At 38.8% G+C, this 15,842-nt stretch overlaps 1 protein-coding gene across 2 annotated transcripts in view; it reads right to left on the bottom strand.

The window, feature by feature from the left end:
* Nucleotides 1-15,020, bottom strand: part of LOC461139 (cytosolic beta-glucosidase) — a 1,143,797-nt gene extending 1,128,777 nt beyond the window's left edge. Inside the window, exon 1 of one of the 2 annotated variants that reach the window (XM_063809428.1) lies at nt 14,481-15,020. The gene's annotated coding sequence lies outside the window, so the exon portion shown is untranslated. The remainder of the gene's footprint in view (nt 1-14,480) is intronic. The other variant, XM_063809430.1, reaches the window with a different exon arrangement.
* Between the last annotated feature and the right edge of the window lie 822 nt (nt 15,021-15,842).

Below are 15,842 nucleotides of genomic sequence, written 5' to 3'. Positions count from 1 at the left end.
TAAACACAAGTTTTTTTCTCTTCTATTAAAAAAATCCCTAAAAAGTTACAATAACATTAAGACAATGTATTAAACACACTTCCATAAAGAGTTTCTGCTTTTTATCCTTGGGTTAGTTTCTCTCTCTCCTTTCTCTCTCTCATTTCCTTATTTAAAATTTTTAAAGACAAAAAAATATGCACATACTCTTCTTTCTATACCCACTACCATCGCAGCTGGAAGCTATCACACCTGGCTCCTTTCTTCTTCCATGTATCAATTTACGTTCCTGGAAGGTAGCATTCTTGATAGCGCTTTTATACACAAAATGCTTTTTCACTGTCATTTACCTAGGCTACATTAAGTAAAAGATGGGAAGAATTATTATGATAATAATTATTATAATTCTACATAATAAAAAGGCTTACTTTATCCAGATTTTTATTGATGATGTAAAGAATTATGTGATGAAATATATCTTTTATAAGAAATAAAAAATTAATGCTCTTAAATGAAGAAAAATCCACCTATGAAGAGAATCAAATGTGGCATTCTGATTCATTCTTTGATGACAAAAAGAAAAAAACAACGTGATTTGGTGATACTATGATCATTTTATTGCAAAATTGATGAGAACCTGTCGCTAGCTGTGTTCTATACTAATTCTCTTTACTGTGCTAGGCATTCTTTACTTTATTTCAGATTTAAAATGAAACGAACAAAGTATACTTTTTTCTGGGTAGATGACAGGCCTCAATGAAATAATTCACATAAAATATTCAGTTAATGCCTATATACAGCGTGTGCTCAGCAAATGGTTATATCTATTTCAAAACCAGATTTTTAAAAATTATTTTTAACCATTTCTATCTATTGATATCTTTTCTCTTTCAAATTTTTACTTTAACAATTAACATAGAGAAGAGATAACCCACAGAATGGGAGAAAATATTTGCAAACCATACATCTGATAAGGGGTTAATATCCAAAATATGTAAGAAACTCAAACAACTAAATAGCAAGAAAATTAAAAAAAAAATTCAAAAATGGGCAAGAAGTCAGGCGCAATGGCTCACGCTTGTAATCCCAGCACTTTGGGAGGCTGAGGTGGGCGAATTGCTTGAGCCCAGGAGTTCCAGACCAGCCTGGGAAACATGGTGAGGCCTCGTCTCTATAAAAAAATAAAAAAACAAAATTAGCCAAGTGTAGTGGCTGATGGCTGTGGTCCCAGCTACTCAGAAAGCTGAGACGGGAGAATAGCTTGAGCCTGGGAGCTCAAGGCTGCAGTGAGCTAAGTTTAAGCCAATGCACTCCAGGACTACAGCCTGGGTAACAACAGAACAAGACTCTCTCTCTCTCTCTCTCTTAAAAAAAAAAAAAATTAAAATGTAAAGATTTAAAAATTTTAAAAAAACACCTACGCAAACATTTCGCAAAAGAAGACATACAAATGATCAACAGTATCACTGGTCATTAGGGAAATGCACATCAAAAATACAGTGAGATATCACCTCATGCCTGTTAGAACAGCTTTTATCAAAAAGATACCAGATAAGAAGTGTTAGCAAAGATGCAGAGAAAGGGGAATTTGTGCATTGTTGATGGAAATGTAAATTAGTACAGCCGTTACGGAAAATGGCACGCAGGTTCTTCAAATAAATAAAAACAGAACTACCATATGATCTAACATTACCACTTCTGGGTATATAGCCAAAGGAACTGAAATCAGTATGTTAAAGAGATATCTGTATTTCCATGTTCATTGAAGCATTATTCACAATAGACAAAACTATAGAATCAACGTAAGCGTCCATCAATGGATGAATGTTTAGAGAAAATGTGGTATACATACATGATGGAATACAATCGAGCCTTTAACAAGAAGAAAATTCTGTTATTTGAAACAATGTAGTTAAGCCTGGAAGCCATTATTCTAAGTGAAATAAGACAGACACAGAAAGACAAATACCACATGACTTCACTCATATGTGGAATCTAAAAATGCTGATCTCATAGAAGCACAGAGTAGAAGGATGGTTACCAGGGTCTGGGGAGGGGCAGTGAGGAGCAAGGAAATGGGAAGTTATTTGTCAAAGGGTACAAAGTTTCAGATAGCAGGAATAAGTTTTGAGATCTACTGCATGCAGGGTGACTATAGTCAATAGTAATATTTTGCATATTTCGAAATAACTAGGAAAGTACATTTCAAATGTCTCACCACAAAAAAATAAGCAAATAAGGGCTGGGCATGGTGGCTCATGCCTGTAATCCCAACACTTTGGGAGGCACAGGCGGGTGGATCACCTGAGGTCAGGAGTTCTAGACCAGCCTGGCCAACATGGTGACACCCCATCTCTACTAAAAATACAAAAAATTAGCCCAGCATGGTGGTGGGCACCTGTAATTCCAGCTACTCTGCAGGCTGAGGCAGAAGAATCACACTTGAATCCAGGAGGCAGAAGTTGCAGTGAGCCGAGATCACCCCACTGCACTCCAGCCTGGGCAACAGGAACAAAACTCTGTCTCAAAAATAAAATAAAATAAAATAAGCAAGTAAGATGATGGATATTTTAATTAGCTTGATTTAATTATTCCACACCATATATGTATACCAGAATACCACATTTTACTCTATAACGTACACCTTTATGATCAGTCAATTAAAAATATTAATTTTATAAAACATAACTTACTTTCAAGCTTATAATACACGTGTTTCTAAATAAAATATTTATAAGTATTTTTCCATGATTCCTTTAAATTTTACTATTCACTTGCTTTTAAATTTGTACTTATAAAAAGTGCCCTCTTCTTCCCATGATGAAACAGACTTTTATACACTAAATGTGCTTTGAAATCAAGCTCCTCTAAATATGAAATCTTTATCATTTGCAAATTGTTTTTAAGGAATCTCCTCCTATTTTATTTTATCAGCAGCTACTACATCTACAAACGACAGAAGTATTAAACCACGATTTTTCCTTAACCATGAATTACTGACAACATAAAAAGGTTACATAATTTAAGTTTCTTTATAGATTCTTAACAATTTTTTTTCTAAGAAATAAACATCTTGCACCACAGCCTCCCGAACACCCAACGATTAAGGTAAAACTCAGACAACCATTTTGGAAAGAAAATAAAATTATGTTTAAATTACAAAGTTACTTGGAATTAAGAACGTGAGAAAGATAATTTGAAAGTAACAATCGGTTCAACTTTACTGCATCTCATCTTTGTCCCTTTGTGATGGTGCTTAATTTTAACTACGTAAATTGCATTCAGGATGCATGAGCTCCTTTATCTAATCATAGGCTGCCAAGAATCTGTTTAGACATTCACCTGGGTTAATACGCATGTTATTGTTCTTCAGTTTGGAAAATGAAGCTTCGGACAGAATCCATTATCTGCACATGTTGGTTTGCCTGAGCAATTGTTTCCCAAATGCATATTAATTTTAATTTTATTATTTTTAGCTCTCTCCATCTGGGTCCTTGTGTCCTGAGCCACAGCTCAGTCCTTGGGTAAAAATAAATGTGACAAGTTGTCGGGTCTTGAAATGGGTTTCCAGTGTCTCAGACTGTGTAACCTTGGGAGACCTTGACCTCCCAGTGAGTAATACTGGGTAGCAATCAATGGAGGTCTTCCAAATATCTCTTCATTATACACAGAGAGTTCCCACAAGCCTTGTTCCCCAAAATGCTTAGAAATAAGAGCAGCCTGTGTTCACAAAATTGGGAAAAAACCATATACCATAGCCCCAGTGGAGAAACAAGTTGTCCATTAGTGATCATATTAAAGTCCTGAAAAGGCATAAAAGTCTAACTTTGTTTAACCCCACACTTCCCAAATCTATTTGGGGATGCAACCTCTTAAAGAAAACAGCCAGAAAGACTTTTTCCTTTTTCTTTTTATCTGTTTTTCAAGTTTTCTGCAATAAACAACTATTACTAAAAAAGAAAGCAACAAATACATGGAAAATGAAACAGTTAAAATTGCCATACTAATAGGCTAGAACACCTGTGAGCAGTCTGTAAGACCTTGATTTTCCTCATCACGTTTTTTCCATACCTGAAGCACAACAAAAATCACAATCTCTGACCTACTTGTTGTTAGAGCAGCATTTTTCAAAATAGAGTCTATAGACCATTAGTTCCCAGAGATATTAGTGAATGATTCACAAAAAAGAATTTCAGTGTAAAAAAAATTTGGGATGTGCAAAGTTGTGACTGGACTTCTGAAAAACTGTAATATTGTAATGCACATTGTGCATTTTCCAAAGGGATAAATGTACCATGTTTTATCAAATTTATTTGATCCTTTTGTTAGTAATACCTTGAGTTACTTTTTTCTATCAAATGTATTTTGGAGAACACTGATTTAAAATTCTAGCTCAAGAAGTGTTTGAAGACACAGGGATAACACGGATTAAAATGCTTTTCAGCAGTTGACCTAAGACCTTGGCTGAACTCTGAGGTTTTGCCAAAGGAAAAAATTTTACATGTTTGTGAGATATATCTTGGAAACTCAGGGACTTTGATTTTAAATGTTAGATACATACATACATACATAATCATAATAATAGTGGATTTTTCATATGCATAACCAAAATATGTTTTCCTGACTAAATGAAATGTCCTGTGTGTGTATGTGTGTGTGTGTACACATTTCCTCGCATTTGGTCAACCAATATTTATTCAGCATCAATTCTGTTCCAAAAAAAGGTGCCATACTAAACATATGAAAGTGCTTAAGTAAGTCCATGACCTCTGAAAGTTTAGTCTCATTGACAAGGAAGCCATGCAAATAAACCCAATAATACTATGACAACTGTAGGGACAGAGCTACATCTAAAGAGCCATGGGAGCCTAGAAAGGGACTCAGAGCTTACAGAGACAAGGTTCAGGAAAAGTTTCTTAGAAGAGCAAACTCCTGAGCTAAGACCTCTAATTCCTGTTCCACCCAGTTCCCACCATTGCTTCCACTTGAAGACCTTATAAAGTATGAAACTTTATCCTACAAATTTAATCTTCTTTTTGTAGTTCTGATAACAGTTTGACAACAAATGGCAATCTTTTCAAATTTTCTTTGAAAGCCGTGTTTACACAGTGGAAATAAAAGTGTCATTAAAATAATAAATGTGACCTACTGTGCTTAATATAGTACAAGAAATTATCACCAATGAAGATTAAAAAAAAATTGGCTCCAAGAATGAGGTGGAACTATCATTCAGATCATCCATGTTGAAGAAATACCGAAAATCCTCTTTTTTTGCTGACTGCAATCTGCTACTGAATTCCTTTGAACCATTGAATCGTTAATTTTTAAAAATCACATTTGCCAGCCAATTACTCAGCATTCCATGACATGATCAATGATGTTAAAGGTTTTCAGCTCATTGTATTAATCAATTAAGCACAGAATATAAACAAAAAACAACTGTCAGCTGATCTGGATCCACTGCAGATGAACCGCTGTTTAAAACAATTAATAATGAAATAATGCTTGAAAAGTAAGGGCAAAGGCCTAATTGATTTTTCAAAAGTAAGAACACTCTAAATGCTCAATTAGTTAATAATTTGCCTACTAATTGATTTCTTCAAGGTGTCTGACTGGCAAAATTGAGAAAGGTTCTATAATCGCTATCCTTCTACAAAATGCTTGTTTCTAGGCATCTAGGAAGGTTAGAAGATCAGTTCAGACTCCCATTAATATTGTAGAAAACTTTCTCCAAGGATAAAAAAGCTACTATCATCAACAAAGAAATTGTCAACTAATAAAACTCTGGGGAGCACTTCAAGAAACCAACTAATTTCATGAAGAATATTAGTAAATTAGATAGGAAAAATGATAAAATGATGCAAATATCTATTAGAAATAACAGACATTTACCAAATGCAAAACAACAGGTTTGAGACTGAGAGACTTGTGATTAAAATGTTTTTAATTGCAGGTAATGAACTAAATAAAGAGAACTGAACATACGAAGATGCTAAGAATTCTTCTAATTACATTGTTATTTCCTAATTCTGTGTTTTCACTTGTTAAATCAAGTTTAGCCTAAAGCTGTCTCCTTACAATATTTTAAGTTCAGCCTAAAAATTTCTCTGTACATAGTAAACTATAACCTAAATAAAGGTATAAGCAGACTATAGCCCACACTTGCACCAAACAGCGAGTTTGGGCAAAGGGGGCCAACTGTTCCAACTGCATTCAAATATGGCAACGGCTGAGCTGTAACCAACGCAGCTGTTTCTGTACCTCACTTCCATTTTCTCTATCTCACTTTCTTTTTCCTGTCCCTGAATCTCCTTCCACCATATGGCTGTACTGGAGTCTCTCTGAGCCTACTCTGGTTAAGGAAGCTGCCGAATTAGCAAATTGTTCTTGCTCAGTTAAACTCTGTTAAATTTAATTTCGCCAAGGATTTTCCTTTAACACACTGTACAGGGTAGGTTACATGACCTTTGGTAATGAACCTGATGAATGTTAGGCAGATGATATAATAGAAATGATGTAGTTGGGATATTGCCCCACTCAAATCTCACGGTGAAATGTAATCCCCACAGTGTTGGAGGTGGGGCCTGATGGGAGATGACTGGGTCATGGGGGCAGATTTCTCATGAATGGTTTAGTCCCATCTTTTTGGTACTGTCCTCGGGATAGTGAGTGAGTTCTCCTGAGATCTGGTTGTTTAATAAAAGTGTGTGGCACCTCCTTCCTCTCTCTTGATCCTGCTTTCACCATGTGATGTGCCTGCTCCCCCTTCATCTCCCACCATGATTACAAGTTTCCTGAGGCCTCTCCTGAAACCAAGCAGATGAGGGAGCCATGCTTCCTGAAAAGCATGCAGATGAGCCAATTAAACCTTTTCTTTTACAAATTACCCAGTCTCACGTAATTTCTTTATAGCAATGCAAGAACAGACTACTACAATAAATTACAGATGCTAAAAAAAAATCTGAAAGCATCTTGAGAGTAGATTACAATGCTCACAGTATATTAGTAGCTAACATTTATTGGACACTTTCTATTAGCCACTTCGCTAAGCATTTTACATAGATTAACTCATTTAATCCTCAGAAATTTCTATGAGAAGTGAAATGTCTTTCCAGCTGGTAATCAGTATGTCTAGTATTTGAATCCAGAAAATCTGGTTGCAGGATCCATGTTCCTAACTTCCTTATTATCCTTTATCAAACCATGCCCTGTTTTAGCACTTTATATAAGCTTTCTTACTTAATCTCACCACAATCCTATTGTTAGATACTCTGTATTAGATACTACATACTGACAAAAAATTCTAATTGAATAATTTGCTCAAGGGTGACTGGACCAATATATAGTCACTTAGAAATTTACAGGACTGATATCAGAATACACAGTCTTTGGGCACAGGTATGAACAGACAGGTTGAGGTCTTCCTACTAAGTATCTGGTGACCTTTGATTTTTAATTGATCCTCACTACTTCACTTCCCCCCCTCCTTTCTCCCCCAGTATTAACATAGCCACATGACTTCACTTATTTTTCAGGGGTGCTATAAAAAGATTTTTAATAAGCACAAATCGAACATAAAAATTACTAAGTAGGAAGATATTTGCATTAGTAGAAGAGCTCAGGCTTTGGTCTCTAATTCCATAGTCACCCTCAGTGGGCAGCAGTTTCTCCAGTCAACACCAAATGATCCAAGGCCCTAAAAAAAGGTTGCAAGCCTTTTCTTCTCCCCTTTCCTATCTTTTTGTTTATCCCTTGGGTAAACAGAGATGCAGACAGAGTGAAGGAATCAACCGAGTTTGAAGAATCAGGAGCACCACCTTTCTTCTTGGTTTATTCCTAAATAATCTTGAGTTGAAATTGTATGATATTAATAAAAAATATGATGCTTAAGGTTTTAAGATTCTAACCCCAGGTCCTATTTTTTTCTTATTATAAAATTGGAAATCAACATTCTTCCTGCCTTCTGTCAATGTGTGGATCAATAAGATAATGTAACCAATGTGCATAGACCTGGCAGGTGTCAGTGCATGTTGAACCTCCTTCCTTCCTGCCGATCCCCCATAGCACCATCAGCTCTCCTTCCCACTTAAACGTCCTCATTGCATGGAAGAGAAAACCGTGGTACCCAAGTGTTGAAAGCCAGTCCATCCCTCTCCATGCTCAAGTTGCAGTCACACGAATCAAATCCTCCAAGCTATACTTTTTCTCAACTTCTCTTCTCCTCCCCATCTATAGTTATCTTTGGGTTACCCAGGCCTGAGTAAAAACCTGGAGTTCATTATCCTTTTTCCCTTTAACTCTGCCCCAGTGCAATTAGCTGTATGTGTTGTTTGAGAGAAGGGATTATATCAAATAGAACAATGAGTTAACTGGTTTTGGAGTACCAAAATTGTTTTAGCAGTTAACTTATAGGCACCTAGGTGTTTTTTTAGTTTCCCTTTTCTCTCTTTATATTAAAAAAAAAAAGTTGGATTTTATGTATGCAAAGCCAAGCTTCAAAGGAATTGGGTCACAAAGTGTGTCTGCAAACAAAAGACCAGGGACTAAATAGTTGAGGAACCAAAATGTAATCTGGATTACTGATGGTTTTCTTGTGAAAAGTATGCATTTCTAAGGAGGTGTGCAAGCAATGAAGGGAAGGTAGATAGGAAGTATGCTGAGTTTGGAGAAATCCAAGAGCAGAGGGGCTTCAGCCAATAAAACCCAGTTTGTAGAGAGTCTTAAGAAGACAACCAGTGGCAGCACCAATACCCTGAAGCAGCATCAGGAACACTGGCATGATGTATGCAGGCAGAGAGAACCTGAGCCTACAATGAGGCTTTTGTCAGCTCCGAGGAGCATGAAAAAAAAACCATCCAGAAGTGTATCATGATCCTGAGAGGATCAGGGAAGTATATGAGAAGAGACACCAAACCAGAAAAGACCTTTCGTTGGATAAAGCAGATCTTCGGTAAGTGCATTAATCTGTTACTAGCAATGATGGAGAACTCCATAGATTTTTCTTCATATAGAATGGCAGTTCAGGACAGTGTTCACACATGTCATTTTTTTCCTTTAAAAATTTTACATTGCCAACAATCACATTGAAAAAAAGCTCAACATCACTGATCACTAGAGAAACGCAAATCAAAACCACAATGAGATACCATCTAACACCAGTCAGAATGGCTATTAAAAAGTTAAAAAATAACAGATACTGTTGAGGTTGTGAAGAAATAAGGAACATGTTAGTAGGCATGTAAATTAGTTCAACCATTGTGGAAGACAGTGTGGTGATTCCTCAAGACAGAAATACCATTCAACCCAGCAATCTCATTATTGAGCATAGGCCCAAAGGAATATAAATCATTGTTATAAACACACATGCATGCATCTGTTCATTCCAGCGCTATTTGTGACAGCAAAGACATGAAATCAACCCAAATGCCCATCAATGATAGAATGGATAAATAAAATGTGGTATATACGCACCACAGAATACTATGTAGCCATAAAAAAGAATGAGATCATGTCCTTTGCAGGGACATGGATAGAGCTGGAGGCCATTATCCATAGAAAACTAACACAGGAACAGAAAACTAAATACTGCATTTAGTTTCTCACTTTCAAGTGGGAGCTAAATGATGAGAACACATGGACACGTAGAGGGGAACAAAACATATTGGGGCCTTTCAGAGGGTTAGGGGTGAGAAAAGGGAGAGGATCAGGAAAAATAACTAATGGGTACTAGGCTTATTACCTGGCTGATGAAATAATCTGTACAACAACCCCCAATGACACAAGTTTGTGTAAGTAACAAACCTGCACTTGTACCCAGAACTTGAAATAAAGTAAAAAGAATAATAATAATAAGTATTTTTATACCTAGCTTTATGGTCTATAAACAATTATGCCCTCCACAGTGGAAAGGGTTTAATTCAAGAGCTGTTTAAGCCTCTCCAGATCCCCCAAAATGAATTGGAAATTTTGTTGCAATGAATAGTCCATCTGGCTGCTATAACAAAGTAACATAAACTGAGTCAACAGAAATTTATTTCTCACAGCTCTGGAGGCTGGGAAGTCCAAGATCAAAGTGCTTGTATCTGATGAGGGCCTGACTTCTGATTAATAGATGGTGCTGTTGAGCTGTGTCCTCACAAGGTAGAACAGGGGAATGAGCTCCCTTGGGGGCTTTTCCTTCTTTTTTTTTTTTTTTTTTGAGGCTGAGTCTTGCTCTGTCATCTGGGCTGGAGTGCAGTGGCACAATCTCGGCTCACTGCAACCTATGCCTTCCAAGTTCAAGCAATTCTCCCGCTTCAGCCTCCTGAGTAGCTGGGATTACAGGTGCACACTACCATGCCCAGCTAATTTTTGTATTTCTTTAGTAAAGACGGGGTTTCACCACATTGACCAGACTGGTCTCGAACTCCTGACCTTGTGACCCACCTGCTTTGGCCTCCCAAAGTGCTGGGATTACAGGTGTGAGCCACCGTGCCCAGCCAGGGCTCTTTCAAAAGGGCACCAATTCTATTTATGAAGGTTCTGCCCTCATGACTTAATCACCTCCCAAGCTTCTATCTTCTAATGTCATCACCTTAGATGTTAGGATTTCAACACACAAATTTTAAGGGATAATAAACATTCAAACCATACCATTGACTAACCCTGATGTCAACTTGTATATTTTTAGTATGTCAAAAATCAAAATATTTTGTGGAGCACATCCATGTTTGTAATAGTATTGTTCATGATAGCCAAAAAAAGAAGCAACCCAAATGTCTACCAGTGGATGAATGGATAAGCAAAATATTCATTTCTTTTTCAGGTGGAATCATATTCCATTGTATGCATACACATATTCCATTGTATATCCATATTCAATGCATCCATATACAACATATATCTAATATACAGTATCAATATACAACTCACATACAATAGAATATGATTCCACCTGAAAAAGGAAGAAAATTCTGACACATTCTACAGCACAGATGAACCTTGAGGACATTATGTTAAGTGAAATTAGCCACAAAAGGACAAATACTCTATGATTCAGTTATACGAGGCGTCTAGAGGTCTAGAGTAGTAAAATTCATAGAGATAGGAGAGTAGAATGGTGGTTACCAGGGTTAGGGGTAGCAGGAAATGAGGGGTTATTTAATGTTTAATGGATAGAGAATAGAGAGTTATTTAGTGTTTAAGGGCTATCGAGGCTCAGTGTTGCAAGATAGATAAGAGGAGTTCTGTGGGTGGATAGTAGTAGTGATGGTAGCACAACAGTGTGAGTGTGTTTAAACACTCACGTTGTTAAACAGTATACTTAAAAAGGTTATGATAGTAAATTTTATCATAATTTTAAGAAGAATTAAGGCAGGCAAATATTTTGTGGAAATACAAGGAACTTCTTTTGTCTTTTATCTACACAGCTTCTTCTACAAACATTTAAAATATAACATTCCTCTATGCAAGTAAGTTATAAGACTACCCAGGGCTGTATAACTGACAAATTCACACCCAGTTCTTCTGATTTCAAACCTGGTGTTCTCTCCATTGCACTCTAATAAACGTACCCTTGAGTATATGGGAGCAAATAGCACATAGACAATCATACAAATATAAGTACTATATATATTATATATATACACACACACATATATATATAATTAATTCCAAGGATTAGATCTTATGCAGTGTGTGTAGTTCTTATTAGTAGACAAAACAATAAACGCATTTTGCTGGGCATTTCAATGTTACCTTCAATTTGTGAATTTCAGACCAATTTATTTGTAAATAAAAAATATTTTCAGTGTCTTTGATGCTCAATTATTCTACTAAGTCTATTTACAGACTTTGTTCTTTGAAATAGTAAATCCAGTTTACTATTTAAAACTAAGTGGTTTGTTTTTGTTCTAACTCTAAACCAATAGAAATTTAACCTTGTCTGCTTCTTAAAAAGTATATATGAATTTTATGTGCTGCCCATTCTTATAGAAGCCTAACAAAGAATCTATTTATTCTATGCATATATAAAATTGGAAATAGATGACTTTCATTAAAATTAAAAATTATTTTGATATTATACAATATTTGGACATCATTAAAAAGGACTCGTAAGTTCCAACAAACTAAAAGCTTATATTTAAAGTGGCACCATGAATAAACATGGATTTATGATCGTTTATTTAAGGGCTTATTTTACTAGGTGTTGCATTCATTTGAGGTTTTATTTTGCTGCGGACTTAAAAGGAAATAGGATCTTTTTTCCCCTCAGTCATACTTGGAAGAGAAGCAGCGTTTTATGGTAGAAAGAGTATTGGCATGGAAACTGGGCATTCAGGTACCTCTGCTATGTAAATTTGAAGAGGCCATTTCACCTCCCTTGAACTCGTTTTTCGTCCCAGTAAGGTAAAGGACTGAGAGTAGCTAGACTGTCAGCTTTTTTAACTTTTATATTCGAAGACTCTGCTTCTGAGCCTTTGATGCGCACATCAGATACCTTGGCTGTACCCAACACACCTCATACACACAGCCAACTTATTATCCTTCCTTTAACCAACTTGCACTAAACCAGCTTGAATCAATTTATAATTCCTGAGGGACTTTATTAATAATGATGATGGCGATGATAGTTAAGATTTCTTGAGCACACACTGTGTGCCAAGCAGCATTTGCAGTACATTGCTTTTAAAACCAATGTTTCTGTAATTATCCAACAAAATGTTGTAATTATCCTAGTTATCCAGCCCCCAACTTAATACCCAGGCTCTTTTCAGCTTCCCAAATTATGAGATGGAGTCTATCTCCCCACCCTTTGAATCTGGGCTGGCCTTGTGGCATGCTTTTGTCCATAGGATGCCATGGGCATAATGGCGTGCCAGCTCTGAGCCTGGGCCTCCATGCTCGCTCTTGGAACTCTGCCACCACCCTGAAAGTAAGCCCAGGGTAGCCTGCCAGAGATCAAAGAACGCATGAAGCAAAGGCTTTTTCTAGTCACAGCTCCAGACATGGGAGAGAGCCACACCATGACTAGCAGAGCTTCCTAGCTGGACCCCAGCTGGCCACAGATGCACGAGTAAGCCCCGTGAAGCCCAGCTCATTTCAGCAGAACCACCAAGCTGAAATAATAAACGGTTATTGTTCTAAGCCACCAGTTTTGGTGTGGTGTGTAATGCAGCATTCTTGTGTCTACAGATAACTGTCACTCTGCTCTAAACACATCGTTTAGTTTGCTCATTAACTCCTCATGACAGCCTATACAAGAGGTATTATTATCCCACTTTAGAGACGAGGAAATGAAGGCACAGAGAAATTGATAAATTTGCCCAAGATCGCATAGTTACTATATTTTACAAATGATAAAATACCATTGATTATAATATGCACCATTATATACTGCTAAGAAAGAAAAACGAGACTTAAAAAAACGCATCCTAATTTGTTACGTTAAAAAAAAAGTGGGGGAAAAAAGGACATCTTAGAACAGATGAAATATGGGAGTAAGTGGCGGGGGCCAGGCCTTTAGCTTGGGAAGTTTCACTTATTTGAAATAATTTGGGATACTTAAGCATTTAACTGGTAGTTTAGGAATTGTATGCACCTTTTACAGTTTTCTAGAATGTCAGATGATGTGCAAGGAACTTGCTCGTCTTAAAAATTGTTGTTAATGCCCGGGCTTTTATGTCCTTCTCTGCCCACTTCTGTGCATATTGCTGACTCCCTTATGCTCTAACTAGAACTCCTCTTCTTTGCCGTATACCTCATTGCCTGCATTATTTCATTAACATTTTCTCTTCCTAAATCCCTCTCTGGTTGGTTGGTCTTCTAAAAATTTCTCCAATTTATCTATGTCTCTTAAAAGAAATTAGATGCTCACTTACTAAATACAGTATTAATGAGACCTAATCACTAGTGCTGAATTAGATTAATTACCTTGCTTGTTTTGAATGTGACACTCATCGATCAATTAATATTCCACATGTGTGATCACCCCATTGTATTTCTGAAGACAGATTAATCTGACCATGTCTTTTCGAGGTAGACAGACCAAGATCAAATATTGCTTCCTTCTGCCACTTGCTATTTCTATAACCTTGGACAAGTTACTTAGTATCTTTGAGATCTAGTGTCCTTATATAAAAATGGATATGAGCACATTCCAGCGCATATCATTCGGGATTTGTTCTGAGAAGGTGAATTAGTGGAGAGGGGAGAAAAGAGAGAGGATTCTATATGTGATTAATTCCAAAGATTTCATCTTATGCAGTTTTGAGAGCCAATTAGATCATCAAGGTGAGGCTCAGGTTGGGCTATAACCTGACACCATCAGGTCCAGCACTCCAGAAGAGATGAACATGAAGGACAAATTGTAACCTGCAATGCTAAATAGAATCAACTAGAATGTCCTGGAAGCCATGTAGGTGTCTCCCTATCTCCCAGCCTCCAGTATGAAAGACAGGGGTGTCCTGCTGGGTAAGTTGCTCCCTCCATCACAGAGCTACACACACAACCGGCCCGCTCACCTGACCCCTGCTGGAGGCCTTCTGAAGCTGAAGGATATGGCAATTGCTGGAGGTGTTCCAGATCTGGCTGCTTCCCCAGGCTGACAGATGAACCACTTATCCACAGCGAGATGCCTGAGCCACAGCTGTGCCTGGTTGCCCTGCACTTAGTGTTGCCAGTTTCAGCAAATAAAAATAAAGAATGTCCAGGTGTGTCCAGAATTGGCAGGCTCTTGGTTTCATTGACTTCAAAAATGAAGCCGCAGACCCTCACAGTGAATGTTACAGTTCTTAAAGATGCTGTGTCCACGGTTTGTTCCTTCTGACGTTCACACGTGCTCCGAGTTTCTTCTTTCTGGTGGGTTCGTGGTCTCCTTGGCTTCAGGAGTGAAGCTGCAGACCTTTGCAGTGAGAGTTACAGCTCACACAAGTAGTTCCAACCCAAAAATTGAACAGCACCAAGGCTTATTAAAAACAGCTAAAGACCAAAACAGCCACCATGGGGAAGAGAACCCTAGCGGTTTGCGTCTTCCAACCCGGGCAGCCTGCCTTTATTCCCTTATCTGGCCCCACCCACATTCTGCTGATTGGTCCATTTTACAGAGAGCTGACTGGTCCATTTTACAGAGAGCTGATTGGTCCGTTTTGACAGGGTGCTGATTGGTACGTTTACAAACTTTGAGCTAGACACAGTGCTGATTGGTGCATTTACAATCCTCCAGCTAAACATAAAAGTTCTCCAAGTCCCCGACTCAGGAATTCAGCTGGCTTTTCCTGGTGGTTACCACGCCTGTGCGCCCGCACTCCTCAGCCATTGGGCGGTCCATGGGACCGGGCACTTTGGAGGAGGGGGCTGCGCTCGTCGGTGAGGCGGGGGCCGCGCGGGAGCCCACCGCGGGTGAGAGAGCGAGGGCATGGCAGGCTGCAGGTCCCGAGCCCTGCCCCGTATGGAGGTGGTTGAGGCCCGGCAAATCCTCGGGCGGCGCGGGGCACCCGGCCCATCCTCCGCAGCTGTTGGCCCGGGTGCTGAGCCCTTCACTGCCCGGGGCCGGCAGTGCCGGCTGGCCGGGCGCTCCGAGTGCGGGGCCGCGGGGCCCGCCGAGCCCGCGCCCACCCGGAATTTGCGCTGGCCTCCGAGCGCCGCGCGCAGCCCCGGTTCCCGCCCGCGCCTTTCGCTCCACACCTGCCCTCAAGCGGAAGGGGCCCGATCCCGGCCTCGGCCGGCCCCTTTCGCTCCACACCTACCCGCAAGCGGAAGGGGCCGGATCGGGCCTCGGCCGGCCCAGGGAGGGGCTCCCACGGTGCAGCGGCGGGCTGAAGGGCTTCTCAAGCGTGGGCGCCAAGACCGAGGAGACGCGCAGAGCAAATGAGGGCTTGCTAGCA

Source organism: Pan troglodytes, chromosome 3, assembly GCF_028858775.2.
Source record: "Pan troglodytes isolate AG18354 chromosome 3, NHGRI_mPanTro3-v2.0_pri, whole genome shotgun sequence".
NCBI classification, from domain to species: domain Eukaryota; kingdom Metazoa; phylum Chordata; class Mammalia; order Primates; family Hominidae; genus Pan; species Pan troglodytes.
Note: the sequence above shows the minus strand (reverse complement) of the source record. Positions and strands in the feature narration are given on the sequence as shown.